Genomic DNA, 17652 nt, shown 5'->3' with positions numbered 1-17652 from the left:
CAAACTCCTTAAAACCTGGTCAGCGTGGCCCCCGGAATATCTCACAGACTGTAAATGACTAAGTTCAGCCTCCCATTCATTCGCTCAAACAATATTGACGACGCATCTGCTCTGGGCTGGGCACCTCGCTATGCCCTGGAGATAACGAAGTAGACAAAATACACAGAACATTTCAGATCATGAAACTAGTGTAGGTCATTTCAAGGTTCAGAGAAATGACGTTCATGGACAGAACAGTCACAAGGGAGAGTGTATTGCATGTGGAAGACTGCTCGACAGGTTGGAATGAGGTCCCGGGGCCAGCAAGAAAGCGGGGAGGGGGTCCAAGGGGAGGGCCCCCTAAAATGAGGTCTCCAGCATGCATCCGGCCCCCTCCCGACCGCTGCCTCTGACTCTGCCCGGCTCTGTCCTCTGGTCCAAGCCACACTTACTGGATGCTGGGCAGCTTTCTCGTGACAATCACTGCAAAGTCGATCTCAAAAATATTTTCATGGGAGATCTTCATCCTGAGGAAAAATACACAGCAAGTTTGCTAATTCTGTATTCCCGCATACATTTACTGACCATCTTCATGTACCGAGTACTAAGCCCCAAACAGCAACGGGCTATTTCAGGGATTTAAATCAGGAATGATATGGTCAGAAAGGTACTTTTCAGGTGACTTTGGTCTCTGTGTGGAGAATGGATAGAGGACAAATGTTAGGAGATTCTCAGAGCCGTCCAGGAAGAAGGTCCAGGGAAGAAGTCACAGGGAGCCTGAACTGGGGGAGCAGCCACTGGCATGGAGGTGGGGAGGCACTGAGAGGCGCTGGGGAAGTAGGAGCTAACAGATTTTCCAAAAAGCAGACTGAGACAGATTAGAGAGGGTCAGGAAACAATTGTGTGTTTGCGGGGGAGGGGTCGGGGCCAGCATGTGCGGGATCAAATAGGATACAACAGCAAACATCACAAAGCATCCCCGTCAGTGAGGGCGAGCACTGTCTTGTGGTACATTTACGTTTTTCTGTGAGAGTCGCCTACGGTGGGTGGGAAAGGGCAGGCGTCTGCAGGCAGGGAATGGGGGTCAGATCCCATCCACCACGTGTCTGCTGTGAGGCGCTGCAAGTCACTAAACTCCCTGGGCCAAGCTTTCCTCGTGTGCACAGTAGAGAAATTGACTGCACCTCACGGGGTTGTGAGGACTCATGAGGAAATAAATATACAAGCCACACGCACAGCAGGACCTGCGCTAGTAAGCGCCAAGGGTGTGCCTTTGATTTACTGACACGGGTACACAGATGTGGGGCCTGGCCTGGGCTGTACATGTATTTTTACTGTGGGCTGCAGTAGAGAGTGTGAAAGCCACACACAGAGACACACACACACAAACATACACACTGAGTTAGACAAAGACAGTCATACGCACAGAGACGCAAAGACCCACACACAGCGGCACACAGACAGAAGAGACAGACACAGAGAAACAGAGATACAAAATACAGACATGTAGACACACAGACCCCTACACACAGACACACAGAGAGGCAGAGACACAAAGACACAAACACAGAGACACAGACACACACACGCAGAGACTCACAGAGAACGACACACACACACACACACACATAGAGAGACACACTAACGGCCCTGCTCCACTACCTGCCTCCCCAGCCTGGTCACCCTCTGGGCTCCTAGCACATTCTCTCCATCTCTGTCATGTGCACTCACTCACTCAGCCCTGAGGAGGATTCTCGAACGCATTCTCTCCTCAGCTCACCAACTGCAAGGACACCCCTTTCTGGCCTGTTTCAACCACACACTGCATGAACCTGCAACAGCTCCTCACACCCCTGAGGCCTGGCAAGAAACAAGGCGCTCCACAACCTGCTGACTGTTCGGCATCCCCCCCGCCATGCATGCTTTTAACACCCTCGTGTCCACCTTACTTCTATTCCAGAAATACAGAACCAGTTGGTCAAAGGGGAAAGACAAAGAGAAACACAGATGCCGGTGTCCAGAATCAGGTGGTGGTGTCGCCGGTGCAGGCTGGGCCAAAGGAAAAGCGGGGGTCAGGATGATACCCCTGTTTCTGATGTGAACAACTGCGCAGGGAAGAGCACCGTGTATGTAGACGGTAGTATGTAGTATGTATATTAACTCACCTATGTAGACAGTCAGGAGCGATGGGAAGCAGGGATGGGGGAGGGTCGCTGTCTTAGGGGTTGGCATGATGGGGTCAGAAATCACAAGCAAGCATTTTCTAGTAGGAGGTGATCCCTATGGGTTAAGTGTTAGGACCATAGGTCCAGCTACCCCCCAACCTAGTGGAAAAATCAGAGGGTCTGGTTTGGGGGAGAGGGAGGGTGACAGAGGGACACAGGAGGAGAGAGTAAAGGACCGCTTCATGATGTATCAGAAGAGACAGGCTCACCCACCTCAACCGTTCACTCTCAGAGCTGCCACACATGCCTGCCCGTCTGCAGAGCGCGGCGATGGACGAGCTAGCTGAGGCTACTGGGAGGAAAGGCTTAGGGCAGACGAGAACTAACTTCTGCTAGGAAACTCCACAGCACCCTTCCAGAACATTACTCCCACGACAGGAAAGGGTAAGGAGAGTCTAAAATTCCCAAAGACAATGAGAACAATTAAAAGCAGATGAAGGACAGCATATACTCCCACATCTTCTGTAGGACTTCTGACTTTAGTATAAAGAGCTTCCCCTTGGGGCGCCTGGCTGGCTCAGTCGGGTGAGCGGCCAATGATGATTTCGGTTCAGACCACGATCTCAGGGTCCTGGGATCCAGCGCAGTATTGGGCTCTGTGCTTAGAGGGGAGTCTGCTTAAGATTCTTCCTCTGCCTCTGCCCCTCCCCCCCCAATAAAAGTCAAATCTTTAAAAAAAAAAAAAAGCGCTCCCCATGCATCAGCTACTTGACCCTCAGAAGAACTGACTAAGGGGTCACTGGGGAGGGAAAGCTACCAAAAGGCACACCTCGAGCCTCTAAGGAACAGACAGCTTTTTTCTGGGCTTTCGAAAAGGAGCAAAATGGCTGCAGCACATGTTTCCACTTTCGACTCTGGGATTCCCTGAGTCTGTCTGACACGCCACTCAATGAAAGCTGGCGAGTCACAGGAGGCAAGAAAGACACCGAAGACAGGACCGGCTCCTGGATGGCAGCTGGGGACCGCCGTGAGGAAGCACAGCCCTTGGACTGGAAGAGGATCCCGCAGGGCCAACCGCAGCACAGGCTGCCCGAGGTGAGACCCACCCTCTGCGTCCTTGATCCTTGGGTTGTGTGAAAACAGAAGTCGGGAGACACCGATCAGCTGAGGTCCCTTAAAGGGGTTCACTGCCCCTTTATTCTGTTTCTGTGATGGTACTGGCTTTCCTGGGCCCTCCTGGTGCCCGGTGCCCGAAGTGGGGAGCCTTCAACTGCCCAAAGTCTTGGGCCCCTGAGATCAAACAGAACGAGCTCCCACGATGGTGGCAGCAAAAAGCCTGTGACTCGCTGCCTCTGCTGGTGCAGCTGGGGGAACATCCCCGGGGGAAGGTGCATGAGACAACGAGACTGGCAGCCAAAATTTTCCCTGCCCCGTTCTACAAGCACATACCTCTCAATACAGGGATTAGCAAATTTACTGTAAATGGCCAGAAAGTATTTTAGTCTTTGCAGGCCAGACAGCCTCTCTTGGAACTACTCAACTCTGCTGTCATGCTGGTAAAGCAGCCATGGAGAAGATGCAGGTAAATGGGAGTGACTGTGTTGCAATAAAACTTTATTTACGACGATAGCTGAGTGGGCTAAATTTGGCCCGACAGGCCCAGGCTCCAAGAAGCAAAGAAGCATTGTTTATTTTTTATTATTTAAGAAACATATATATTTAAAAAAACCCTTTGGACCAATATAATTATCAAACAAAACAAAACACCTCCACAATATCTTACTGACCCTGTGCTGTTCGCCTTCCTCACTCCTGAGAGAGAACCTTTTTCTTGGAAGGGGTACCTAAGTCTCAATGTACCTTGTTCCCAGGAATAAAAATGTCAGATTTGTTCATTATTAACCCACCTACATGACAGCGGGGAGAATCCAAATGTCGGGACCAAGTCGAAACGGTGTCGGGCCGAGAGGAGGCATTTCTCCAATGCCTTCCACTCACACTGCACACGTTCTGCCACTGCCTTCTGCTCCCGTTCCTTCCACCACACCATGGTCACTGAGGTACAGACGCACCACAGCCCGACAGACCGCAGAGACCCCCCTGAACAAGCACAGGCTCTGTGTAGAGAACAGGGAAGGAACCTGGATTTGGAGGAGCTGCAGCCCATTTGGTCCCACTTCTGCCACTAACCAGACTCGTCTCCTTTCCTGTGAGTGAGCGCAGTTACACCTGTTCTTGCTCCCTAACAGAGCAGGTGAGGGACCAAATCAGGGAATAGCTGCAAAAGGCCTTTGTGTCATCGCACAATCACCCAGCCGTGTGCACCTCCAGCCTGTACCAAAGACACTAGCAGGATGACAATAAAATCTTCGTTATTGCCAATATGGCAGATGCAGGGGCTCTGGCTCTCATAATTCCACGGGCAGGGTTCTTCCACCCATGCAGAGGAAATGTCTACTAGGATTTTTATCCTAAGCCCTGTTTGTAACAGCAAAGGATGAGATGAAAGGCACCCATCCTTCACCAGGGCTCTGGGGACACTAAGTATGTGGCTGACGGGGGCAGCAGGCGCAAGCATCTGGGGACGGGGGCGCGAGACAGACCGTCACTGCATTCCCTCTGAATATATTTTAACATTTCTGAACCAGGCGGGCACCTTCACAGGTGAAACAATTTGGGAAAGAAGAGGCAGAATTTTCATTTACCTTTAATCTCCAGAGGTGGTATCCACCCCAGTCCCAAGATTTAGAATTTGACAATGACATTCTGTCTTCCGTAGAAATGCCTTTATAAGCGGACTCACGCCATGGACGTGAGCGAAATGTCCTGAGAGAGAGACAGAGACAAGCTATTGCTCAGTGAGGTGGGATATCATCCCTGCAGAGCACACGCCAGGAGAAAAGCAAATCAGGACACTTCTGCTCTTCCTCCGGGTCAGCGGGTTATTGTGGACTTCATGGGAGAAAGAGTGACTTTCACATTCTCTTCCTTTTTTAAATTTAATTCAAAGCTGCTACAATCAAAGTAAGTACAATCTATTTAATGATTTAATGGAATTAACGATCTTACAAATAAATTGCCCCTTGGGGCACCCGGGTGGCTGTTGGTTAAGCGTCTGCCTTTGGCTCAGGTCAGGATCTCAGGGTCCTGGGATCAAGCCCTGCATCGGGCTCCCTGCTCAGCTGGGAGCCTGCTTCTCCCTCTGCCTCTGCCCCTCCTGCTCATGGTCTCTCTTTCCAATAAAGAAATAAAATCTTTAAAAATTAAAATAAAATGTCCCATTATTTTACATGGGAAAGACAAGTGTTTTACATCAAAATGTCAGATCTAAATGTTCCTTTTGGAAACGCGCTTTTTCATAGCTAGGTAAAGCTACTTAGGACTCGACTAATACTCAGAATTGCGAGATCATGACAAAAATAATATTTTGGGGTCAGGAAATGGGGCAGATAAATGTCAAAAAAAAAAAAAAAGTATTTCTTACCGTGTTCCCTTCATCTCCATTCTGTGTGGGTAAGAGCCTCTATGTTTATAAAAAGGCCTCACAGAGCACCGGTGGGAGGGGAAGCCAGGAGTAAACGTTGCCCAATAAACGGACTTGTTTAGCTCCGGAGTGGGGAGCTGGAGTAAAGGGGATGGGAAATAAAAGAGGGGAAAGGAAGATAAAATCTGTGTTCTAAAGCCTTGCGCTTAACTATTTTAAGAACAAAATTGGAGTAGCATTTAGAAACTTACTGCAGTCCTATTGATTCTGCTACTACACAATTTGAGCTTGTATTTTACGTGTCTCTGGCTTCTTATTTTTCGAGGAAATCATTTTTATTGTATGTTATAGAGTATCATCCACAACAGGCTGATTATTGGGAAAAAATTTTAAAAATGCTCACCACACGCTGTTTGGGAAGCACTCTCCTAGTGGGCCCCAGTCTGGAGATGCCAGCCCAGGCAGAGGAAGAGGCAGGCTGGCTGACATGCTGCCTCGGGCACCCAGCTCCCAAGGCCCCGAGGTGGGTCCCTGCCTCTGCAGCAGTGGTACAGAAAGCTTCCTCAGGAGCCCAGGAGGGAGGCTTCAGGCCTCTGAGCCAGGCCTGGCCCCATCTTCCTAATGCCTGGGTTCATCCTGAGCTCCAAGTAAGATCCACGTCCTTTTTCTCAGGGACCACCACGTTAAACGTTCTTTGCATTTCTTATAGAATCTACCCATAGGCTCCATCTTTAGGGCCAGGATTCCTGGCACACACAAGGACTGTGGTCACTTGGTTAATTTCTCAGTCTGGCTGAGACTGAGTCACCCTCCCACCTCAAATCCTTTCTGTGTCTTGATAGAAAGGACTTGCAGAGCCTAACAGTGTTATTACTGCTTTAATAAAGCCAAAAAAGTAATTCCTTCCTTGAACAGACAATTCACAGTGAAAGATCATATAAATGGCTCTTAAACATACAAAAATGATTTTCAACTTCACCCCCAAAATCAGAGGATTATAAAACAAAATTACTGTAAGATAACATGTTCCCATATCAGATTAACCACAATGAAAAGGTTCATAATACACTGTGTTCATGAGGATGTTGGGATAGGAGCACATTCATATGCCTGGAGAGAGTGAACACTGGAACTCTCTCTTTTTAAGCATGAATTCCTAAAACGTCAGGCCTCTGGGCTGATGAGGGGACGTTGGGAGGGAGGGGGTCACTTGCCTCTGTTAATTTCGGAGGACCTCCTCTCCTTAGACACTCTTACAATATGCTGGATGTAAGGGTCATGCCAGTAGCCAAGGCTTACTGCAAACCTGGAACAGAGGAAAGGAGGCAGATAAATAGAGGTCATTAGGTTCTGGCCCAGTTCTCAGGACCCAGGTCGAGGAGGAAAATCATCTACCTCAAAAGGCCAACAGAGGCACGTTTGGTGCTCCCTTACCAATGTCAACAGACTCGGCCATCCCTCTTGGTGCTCACATACACGGCCCCTCAACCTCCCCACAGTGGCCATTTCTTTCCTCTCTTTACTCATGCGGCTAACTCTTTTTCCAGGACCCTAGAGAGCACATAACCTCACCTCATACCTCACCTAGAAGACCTGCCACCACCTATTCCCTCAGCAAACTCACTGGCCAGAGCCAATCAGACAACTCTGCTCAACCAGAAGTTCTGTGTCCATAGGAAAGGAGATCCAGGATTATTTTGTGAAACTTACGAATGACTACCTAAGTATTTCCCCCGGCTCTGTATTAGGTACCAGTCCTTCCACATCCCTTAAGCAGGTCATAGTGGGAAAACCAGGAACAAATAAACACAACTGCTACAACCTAGAAAATGCTAGAGTAGCCTGTACTCTCTGGTCTATACAACCGGAAAATGCTATGGTAGCCTAAACTCTCCCTGGTCTACGCTACAAGGAAGCAAAGTTTTGGTGTTCTAAGCCGGGGAGCTGAAGTCCAAATATCCCTGAAGGTCTTCTGTCAAACCTGAGTGGAACTAGCCTTAGGACAACAAGACGTAGGGGAAGGAGCCTGGAACGCTAAGGCCATGCCAAGTCACTGTGGGCCTGGAGTCTGCTCTGCCCCTCATCAGTTATCTTGTGAATTAATATATATGTTTACCATTTATTTATTTTTTAAGGTTTTATTTATTTATTTGAGAGAGAGAGAGAATAACTGAGAGAACACAAACAGGGGAAGTAGCAGAGGGAGAGGGAGAAGCAGACTTCCCACTGAGCAGGGACCCTGATGGGGGGCTCGATCTCAGGACCCTGAGATCATGACCTGAGCCCAAGGTAGCCGCTTAACTGACTGAGCCACCCATGCACCCCTGTGTTTAACATTTCAACCAAATGGAGGTGTACCTGGGTGGCTCCGTCAATTCAGTGGCTACCTTGGGTTTAGGCTCACATCATGATCTCAGGGTCCTGGGATTGAGCCCCGTGTCGGACTCTGTGCTCAGCAGGGAGTCTGCTTCAGGATTCTCCCTCCCTTTGCCCATCCCCCTGCTCACTCTCTAAAATAAATAAATATTTTTTAAAAAGTAATACATAGAGGGAGGGAGGCAAGATGATGGAACAGCAGGGGACCTCAATTCATCTGGTCCCTGTAATTTAGCTAGATAACTATTACGTCTTTCCGGACACGTATGAATTCAATCTGAGATGTACAGAAAGAATTGCTGGAATTCTACAAAGAGAAATGTGACCACTTTTTGCAAAGTAGAAGGTGCGGAGAAATGAATCTGTGGGGACATATGGGAAGATCATCTGCGGGGAGAGGGAGCCTGTGTGAGCCGTCCACAGGAAAGTGACATAACCCCAGAGTGCAAAATCAGACCTTTAGAAATCTGCTCCAAGTGAGAGACGTCCCTGCCTGAAAGGTGCTCAGGTGGCGAGGTGGGGCAGAATCCCAGGTGGGGCAGTGTGGTCTCAGGATCCCTAGGGTCACAGGAAAAACAGGGGTACCTGAGCCAGCAGAGTTCCCAGGCACTGGAGCCGGGAAATCTGTTAGGGTCAGGGAGCAGAGGAGGGGGATTGCCATAAACCTCAAACCGCAGCTTGGTCAGGCAACAGCTATCATGTGGGGGCCCTGCAAAGGACAGAAAAGCCGCGACCCTCCGCCTTCTCCTGGGAGGATCAGTGCAGGCATGCACTGCAGGAGACTGCAGAGTTTGGTATACACAAAAGTGAAGACCCCTTATCCCTGAGGGTTTACTGAAGAGAGGGAACCATGATCTTTCAGCACAGGGACTGGAGATCAGGGCATGACCACTTTTGTTTTCATCCTCTAAAGAGGCCCAGAAAGCCTTCAGGGAACAAAAGCCATACAGACCAACTAGAGGCAGTTTACACTGAGCCTGGCCCCCTGGAAATGGAGGGTACAACTCCCCCCAGGCAAAGACACCTGAGAATCAGCACAGTGGGCCCCTCCCCCAGAAAACCATGTGGAAAAACAGGTGAACACCAAGTTTAGAAGCAAGCACTAGGGGAAAACAGTAAATAAAATTCAAAGGTTTTCTCGTGATTTGTTGATCTTTCAGTTTAAAATTTTCCTTTTCTTTTTTCCTTTTCAACTAGTTTCGTATATTATCAACTCTTTGCTTTTAAGTCTTTTTTTAACTTTCATTTTTTTACATTTACATTAGATATATTCTTCCTTTTTGGCTTCTTTTCACTTTATTCAATTTTATGTTTCTGTATATGTATATATACATACACACACACATTGGTGATTTTACATTATTGGGATTTAGTGTCTTTTAACAAACAGACTAAAATATACCCAAGACCAAGTGGATCACCTGTTTTGAACACCTGGGAGATTATATTCTCTCTTCTCCCCTACCCTTTTTTTTTTTCTTTTTTGGTTTCTGACCTCTTTGGATTTGTCTAGTGTGGATTTTGCTTGGGTCGTGGTTAATATTTTTGATTTTGCTCTCCTGTTCATCCATTCTTCTGTGAGCAAAATAACTAGAAGGAGGAATTCACAACAAAAGAAAGAACCAGAGGCAATACTCTCTGCCACAGATCTAATTGATATGGATATAAGTAAAATATCAGAGCTGGAATTCCGGATAACTATTATAAAGTTATTAGCTGGGCTTGAAAAAAGCATAAAAGAGACTAGAGAATCTTAGTGCAGAAATAAAATCTAATCGGGCTGAAATTTAAAATGCTTTAACTGAGATGCAGTCTAAATTGGATGCTCTAACACCTAGGGTAAGTGAGGCAGAAGAGAGAGTAAGTGACATAGAAGACAAGTTGATGGAAAGGAAGGAAGCCGAGGGAAAGAGAGAAAAACAATTAATGGACCATGAAGGGAGGCTTCAAGAAATCAGCAATACCATAATGCAAAACGATTACTGGGGTCCCCGAGAACAAAGAAAGAGAGAGAGGGGAGACAGAAGGTATATTTGAGCAAATCATAGCTGAGCATTTCCCTATCCCAGGATGGATACAGGCATACAAGTCCAAGATATAGAGAGGACCCCCCTCAAAATCAATAAAAAGAGATCAACACTCCAACATACAAGAGCGAAGCTTGCGGATTTCAGACATAAAGAGAAAATCCTAAAAGCATCTCGAGACAAGAGGTTCCTAACCTAAAAGGGTAGCAACACTAGGCTGGCAGCAGACCTATCCACAGAGCCCTGGGAAGCCAGAAAGGGCTGGCATGATATATTCAGGGTACTAAATGAGAAAAACATACAGCCAAGAATACTTTATCCAGCAAGGCTGTCATTCAGAATGGAAGGAGGAATAAAGGGCTTCCTGGACAAACAGAAACTGAAAGAACACATGACCACTAAACCAGCCCTGCAAGAAATATTAAAAGGGATCCTCTAAGCGAAGACTGAGCCCAAAAGTAATGTAAACCAGAAAGAAACAGAAACGATCTACAGAAACTGGGACTCTACAGGTACTACAAAGGCACTAAATTCATATCTCTCAATAGTTACTCTGAATGTAAATGGGCTAAATGCTCCAATCAAAAGACACAGGGTATCAGATTGGATAAAAAAGCAAGACCCATTCATATGCTATCTACAAGAGACTCCGACACCTCCAGATTGAAAGTGAGGAGGGTACAGATCCATTTATGATGCTAATGGACTTCAAAAGAAAGCTGGGGTACCAATCCTCACATCAGACAAATTAGATTTTAAACCAAAGACTATAGTAAGGCAGGAAGAGGGATGTTATATCATACTTAAAGGGTCCACCCAATAAGAAGATCTAACAATTATAAATATTTATGCTCCTAACATGGGAGCAGCCAATTATATAAGTCAATTGAAAACCAAATTAAAGAAACACATTGATGATAATACAATAATCATAGGGGACTTCAACACCCCACTCACAGCAATGGACAGATCATCTAAGCAGATGATCAACAAGGAAACAAGGACTCTGAATGACACGCTGTACCAGATGGACTTCATGGATATATACAGAGCATTCCATCCTAAAGCAAAAGAACACACATTCTTCTCCAGTGCACATGGAACATTCTCGAAAACAGATCACACTGGGTCACAAATCAGGTCCCAACCAATACCAAAAGACTGGGATTATTCCCTGCATATTTTCAGACCACAATGCTTTGAAACTGGAACTCAAGCACAAGAGGAAATTTAGAAGGAACACCAACACTCAGAAGCTAAAGAGCATCCTACTAAAGAATGAATGGGTCAACCAGGAAATTAAAGAAGAATTTTAAAAAATTCGAGGCAACTGGGTGACTCAGTCGTTAACTGTCTGCCTTCGGATCAGGGCATGATTCCAGGGTCCTGGGATCAAGCCCCACATTGGGCTCCCTGCTTCTCTGAGAGCCTGCTTCTTCCTCTCCCACTCCCCCTGCGTGTGTTCCCTCTCTCGCTGGCTGTCTCTCTCTCTGTCAAATAAATAAATAAAATCTTAAAAAAAAAAAAAGAATTAAAAAAATTCTTACTGAATGCAAATGAAAACGCAGCTACTCAAAACCTTTGAGATACAGCAAAAGCAGTCCTAAGAGGAAAGTACATAGCAATACAAGCCTTTCTCAAAAAAAAATTAGAAAAGTATCAAATACACAAGCTAACCTTACACCTAAAGAAGCTAGAGAAAGGACAGCAAATAAAGCCTAGACCAAGCAGGAGAACGGACATTATAAAAAGCAGAGCAGAAATCAATGAAATCGAAACCAGAAGAACAGTAGAACAGATCAATGAACCTAGAGCTGGTTCTTTGAAATTATTAATAAGACTGATGAACCTCTAGCCAGACTTATCCAAAAGAAAGGGGAAAGGACCCAAAATAATAATATCATGAATGAAAGAGGAGAGATCACAACCAACACCAAGGAAATACAAACAATCTTAAGAACATATTATGAGCAGCTATATGACAACAAATGAGGCAATCTGGAAGAAACGGATGCGTTCCTGGAAACTTACAAACTACCAAAACTAAATCAGGAAGAAACAGAAAATCTGAACAGACCCATAACCAGCAAGGAAATAGAAGCAGTGATAGAAATCTCCCAACACACAAGAGTCCAGGGCCAGATGGTTTCCCAAGGGAATTCTACCAAACATTTAAAGAAAAACTCATACCAATTCTTCTGAGGCTGTTTCAAAAAATAGAAATGGAAGGGAAACTTCCAAACTTGTTCTATAAGGCCAGCATTACCTTGATCCCAAAACCAGACAAAGACCCCATGGGTTTAAAAATTCTCACCAACATACTATCCCGTAGGATACAACAGTACGTTAAAAGAAGTATTCACCATGACCAAGTGGGATTTATTCCTGTGCTGCAAGGGTGGCTCAACATTCGCAAATCAAATCAACATGATACATCACATTAATAAAAGAAAGGACAAGATGCATACGGTCCTCTCAATTGATGCAGAAAAAGCATTGGACGAAATGCATCATCCTTTCTTGATTAAAATTCTCCACAGTGTTGGGGTAGAGGGAACATACCTCAGTAACATAAAAGACATCTACGAAAAGCCCACAGCGAGTATCACTCTCCATGGGGAAAAACTGAGAGCTTTTCCCCTAAGGTCAGGAACACGACAGGGATGCCCACTCTCACCACAGCTGTTCAAATAGAAGTCCTAGCCTCAGCAATCAGACAACAAAAAGAAATAAAAGGCCTCCAAATGGGCAAAGAAGTCAAACAATCACTCTTTGCAGATGACACAATACTTTATGTGGAAAACCCAAACGACTCCACCCCAAAATAGCTAGAACTCATACAAGAATTCAGCAACACGGCAGGATATAAAATCACCGCACAGAAATCAGTTGCATTTCTATACACTGACAATGAGACAGAAGAAAGAGAAATGAAGGAATCGATCCCATTTACAATTGCACCAAAACCCATAAGATACCTAAGAATATACCTAACCAGAGAGGTCAAGGATCTGTACTCCAAAATCTACAGAACACTTATGAAAGAAATTGAGGAAGACACAAAGAAACGGAAAAATGTTCCATGCTCATGGATTGGAAGAATATTGTTAAAATGTCTATGCTACACAGAGTAATCTATACATTCAATGCAATCCCTATGAAAAAACCATCAACTTTTTCACAAAGCTGTAACAAATAATCCTAAGATTTGTATGGAACCAGAAAAGACCCCAAAGAGCCAAAGGAATGTTGAAAAAGAAAACCAAAGCTGGGGGCATCACAATGTCAGACTTCAAGCTCCATTACAAAGCTGTAACCATCAAGACAGCATGGTACTGGCACAAAAACAGACACATGGATCAATGGAACAGAACAGAGAACCCAGACATGGACCCTCAACTCTATGGTCAACTGATCCTCGACAAAGCAGGAAAGAAATCCAATGGAAAAAGGAGAGCCTCTTCAATAAATGGTGCTGGGAAAATTGGACAGCTACATGAAAAAGAATGAAACTTGACCACTCTCTCACACCATACACAAAGATAAACTCAAAATGGATGAAAGACCTTAATGTGAGACAGGAATCCCACAAAATCCTAGAGAACATAGGCAGCAAGCTCTTCCACCTCAGCCGCAGCAACTTCTTGCTAGACACAGCTCCAAAGGCAAGGCAAGCAAAAGCAAAAATGAACTATTGGGACTTCATCAAGATAAAAAGCTTCCACACAGCAAAGGAATCAGTCAACAAAACTAAAAGGCAACCCACAGAACGGGAAAAGATATTTGCAAATGTCTTATCAGATAAAGGGCTAGTATCCAAGATCTATAAAGAACTTATCAAACTCAAAACTCAAAAAATGATCCAGAAACGGGCAGAAGACATGTACAGATATTTCTCCAAAGAAGACACACAAATGACCAACAGACACATGAAAACCTGCTCCATATCATTTGGCATCAGGGAAATACAAATCAAAACCACAATGAGATAAAACTTCATACCAGTAAGAATGGCTAAAATTCACAAGACAGGAAACAAATGTTGGCAAGGATGAGGATAAAGGTGAACACTTTTACACTGTTGGTGGGAAGGCAAACTGGTGCAGCCACTCTGGAAAACAGTATGGAGGTTCCTCAAGAAGTTAAAGATAGAGCTACCTTGGGATGCCTGGGTGGCTCAGTCAGTTGAGCATCTGCCTTTGGCTCGGGTCACGATCCCAGACTCCTGGGATCACGTCCCGCGTCGGGCTCCTTGCTCAGCGGGGAGCCACCTTCTCCCTCTGCCTCCCATTCCCCCTGCTTGTGCTCTCTCTCTCTGACAAATAAATAAAATCTTAAAAAAAAAAAAAAAGAGCTACCCTACAACCCAGCAATTGTACTACTAGGTATTTACCCCAAAGATACAAATGTAGTGACTCGAAGGGGCACGTGCACCCCAATGTTCACATCAGCAATGTCCACAACAGCCAAACTGTGGAAAGAGCCAAGATGGCCATCGATAGATGAATGGAAAAAGATGTGGTATTACCATCTATACCACATCTATACCATGTGGAATATTACCCAGCCAACAGAAAGGATGAAAATTTACCATTTACATCCACGTGGATAGAACTGGAGGGTATTATGCTGAGCGAAGTACACTAACCAGTCAGTAAGACAAAGTCAATTATCATATGGTTTCACTCATATGTGGAATATAAGAAACAGGCCAGAGGACCTAGGGGAAGGGAGGGAAAACAGACTGGGAAGTCATCAGAGATGGAGAAAAACCATAGGAGACTCTTAACTCTAGCAAACAAACTGAGGGTTGCCGGAGGGGAGGTGGGTGTGGGGGTGACATAATTCGGTGATGGGCATTAAGGAGGGCACGTGATATGATGAGCACTGGGTGTTACACAAAACTGACAAACTACTGAACACTACATCTGAATCTATGGATGTACTGTAAGTTGGCTAATTGAATTTACATTTTAAAAAAAGTAATAAATAAACCAAATGGAGTTGGTTTTCTGTTATTTACACCCTGAAACATCCTAAATGATATCCTGAGCGCATCAGCTCATTTCCACTTGCTTGAGGAGTAAGCTGAAAGGGGTAGGGTGTGGGTGTGGGTGTGTGTGTGTGTATGATGTCACCCAGCTGGGTTCTGAGCTCCCAGAAGCAGATAGATATTCTATTTTCTCTTTATATCCACTGACAAGGCTTACTGCTCTCTTGACTACAGTCGGTGCAAATCCTGTACAAACATGTCCCCCCCCAGTCTCCCACGTCCATGTTCCCACATCCACAGACACCCATAAGGAAGCACATACCTTCGGCTACTCAAGGCAGCAACTCAACACAGAAACACACAAAGTACGCACTAAGGGACACAATTACCTGCAAGCCCAGATTGTCAAGGAAAGCTGACCTATAGAGTTTTACAAGGGTGAACAGGCTCAGTTGTCTAAAATGGTGCTTTTCAAACAATGAATTGTGACCCATCCATGTCATAAAATCAATGTAATAGTTTGCAAATCACCGTCTTAGAAAATACAGTCAACTAGAGTAAACTAGAAAAAATCAGTATGGACTACATACTGTAAGAGTTAAAGACTGTTTCAGGAAGCTTTGGTCGAAGTATGTGTTCTGGGTATAAGTGTCATGAAAAATCTGTTCTCCAAACAAACAAAACAAAACAAACTCTTCAAGAAAGAAAGCAAACTGATGGTTGCCAGAGGTAAAGGGGGGGGGGCGAAATTGGTGAAGGGGATTAAGAGTTACAATCTTCCACTTATATAAATAACTCACAAAGATGAAAAGTACAATGTCTGGAATATGGTCAAATAAAATTGTAACAATGCCCTACTGTGTGACATATAGTGACTATACTTAATCGTGGTGAGCGCTGTGTAATGTATACAGACTTGTCAAATCACTATGCTGCACACCTGAAACTGATATAACATTGTATAGATGGATTACTTCAATAATTAAAACAGAGCCAATTGCTCTCTGTTGGTGCTTTGAGGAGCACTGTCCTCAAAGGCATCATCTAGTGCCATCTAGTGGTAAAAGCCACATCTGCAGTTGAAGCAAGAACCACAGACCAGTGATGAGAACAGTCCTCAAACATGGATGTCTGGTTGGAAGGAACATTCCAAATGACTGGCCAACCCTGACATCCGGTGCCAGAACCGTTCAACAACACCAAGCCACTCCCTGAGCACGCCCCACAAAGAAGGCACTCGCTCCACCACTCAGCGGCTCTACCTGCTGAAAAGCTGACCAAGCTGCCTTCCTCTAGGAGCTCCTCCCTGTACTTCCTACTGCCCTCTCCTGGATGACAAGGAGCAGCTGCTGCATTCGCCCTCAGTTTAACACTATGGATCCAGTTCAAGCAATACCTGTCCAGTGTCTGCTAAGTGCCAGGCATTGGGGATACCGTGGGGAGCCCGGGAAGAGCAGACACAAAGAGACATAAGAGCTTATGCCAGATGAAGGACAACAGCATGGGGGATGGAAGGACCTGCACTAGAGAAGGTAAAAGGGAGGCCTCCCTGAAAAGGGAAGGCCACGTGGAGCCCCACAGAATCGGAGAGAGCTGTGCAAAAGGCATTCCAGACAGGACACACAACAGATAGAAATGCTCTGGGGCAGGAAGCGCCTTGGAATGTTCCAGTAGCAGAAGGCAGGCAGGGAGGCTGAAGAACAGCAGAGAAACAGGAGAAACATCAGAGATTTCTGGGGTGCATGGGTGTGTATGTGTATGTGTGTGTTTTAACTTCTCTTTGTTTTAGAATGTTTCTACACTAACCATATGCCGTATTTCATTCTAAGACACCATCAATTGTAAGACAGAAAAAAGAAGAAACACTGCCAGTTAGTCAGTGTTTTTCTTATTGCTTAGAATTCTAATTTTGTGTTTATGAAAAAGCCCTTTTAGACTTATTTGAACAGAATGAAAGGAAAAAGATGAGTGACATGGGTTGGTTAGGTCTTCCCTTTCAGGATATCTGGGAGTTTCCACACAGCATTGACCTTCGTGCAGCCAAGCACACTGGCGAGGCTGCGCTTCTGAAGAGATCGCCATCATCGGCTCTGAGATTTCTTTCCAAGCTCCTGACCCTCCAGGTGTAGGCTGTGTTACTGAGTCTTTCTTGGTCTGATCAGAAGGTATCGATGGATGGTTCTCGAACAGCAATTAGAATTTGTGCCCCTTCTTCAAATGGCCCCTAGATGGTACGTGGACTGAAGCAGCCAGGGGCTGTGAGTGCAGCGGTCCAACCACTCCACGAGGAAGACTGAGCACGTCCATGTGCACACGTAATGACAACTCTAACACGATGCTCCAGTGACTGCAGGACACACCAGGAAGAAATCAGGGGTGCCTGGGTGGCACAGTCTGTTGGGCAGCCGACCCCTGGTTGTGGCTCAGATTGTGATCTCAGACTCTTGAGATTGAGGCCCATGTCTGGCTCTGCAATGGGCGTGGAGCCTGCTTGGGATCTTTCTCTCTCCCCTGCCCTCCCCACCACTGCTCACACGTGTTCTCTCTCTCTCTCTCTCTCTCAAAAAGTTAAATAAATAAATAGATATTGAAATAAAATGCCAAGAATGAAAAATATCAGATTTAGAA

At 45.6% G+C, this 17652-nt stretch overlaps 1 protein-coding gene across 13 annotated transcripts in view; it reads right to left on the bottom strand.

The window, feature by feature from the left end:
* The window catches only part of LOC125282343 (thyroid receptor-interacting protein 11-like), a 52186-nt gene that overhangs the window by 14189 nt on the left and 20345 nt on the right, over window positions 1-17652 (bottom strand). For 3 of the 13 annotated variants that reach the window (XM_057307580.1, XM_057307579.1, XM_057307576.1), the window contains exons 1-2: window positions 4052-5600; window positions 432-506 (exon numbers count right to left, since the gene is read on the bottom strand). The exons of 1 other annotated variant lie outside the window; for it this stretch is intronic. The gene's annotated coding sequence lies outside the window, so the exon portion shown is untranslated. 9 more of the 13 variants (XM_057307582.1, XM_057307581.1, XM_057307578.1 and 6 more) reach the window with 7 other exon arrangements.

This window comes from Ursus arctos, unplaced genomic scaffold, assembly GCF_023065955.2.
Source record: "Ursus arctos isolate Adak ecotype North America unplaced genomic scaffold, UrsArc2.0 scaffold_50, whole genome shotgun sequence".
Taxonomy (NCBI): Eukaryota; Metazoa; Chordata; class Mammalia; order Carnivora; family Ursidae; genus Ursus; species Ursus arctos.
This window is presented reverse-complemented; position numbering and strand designations above follow the sequence as displayed.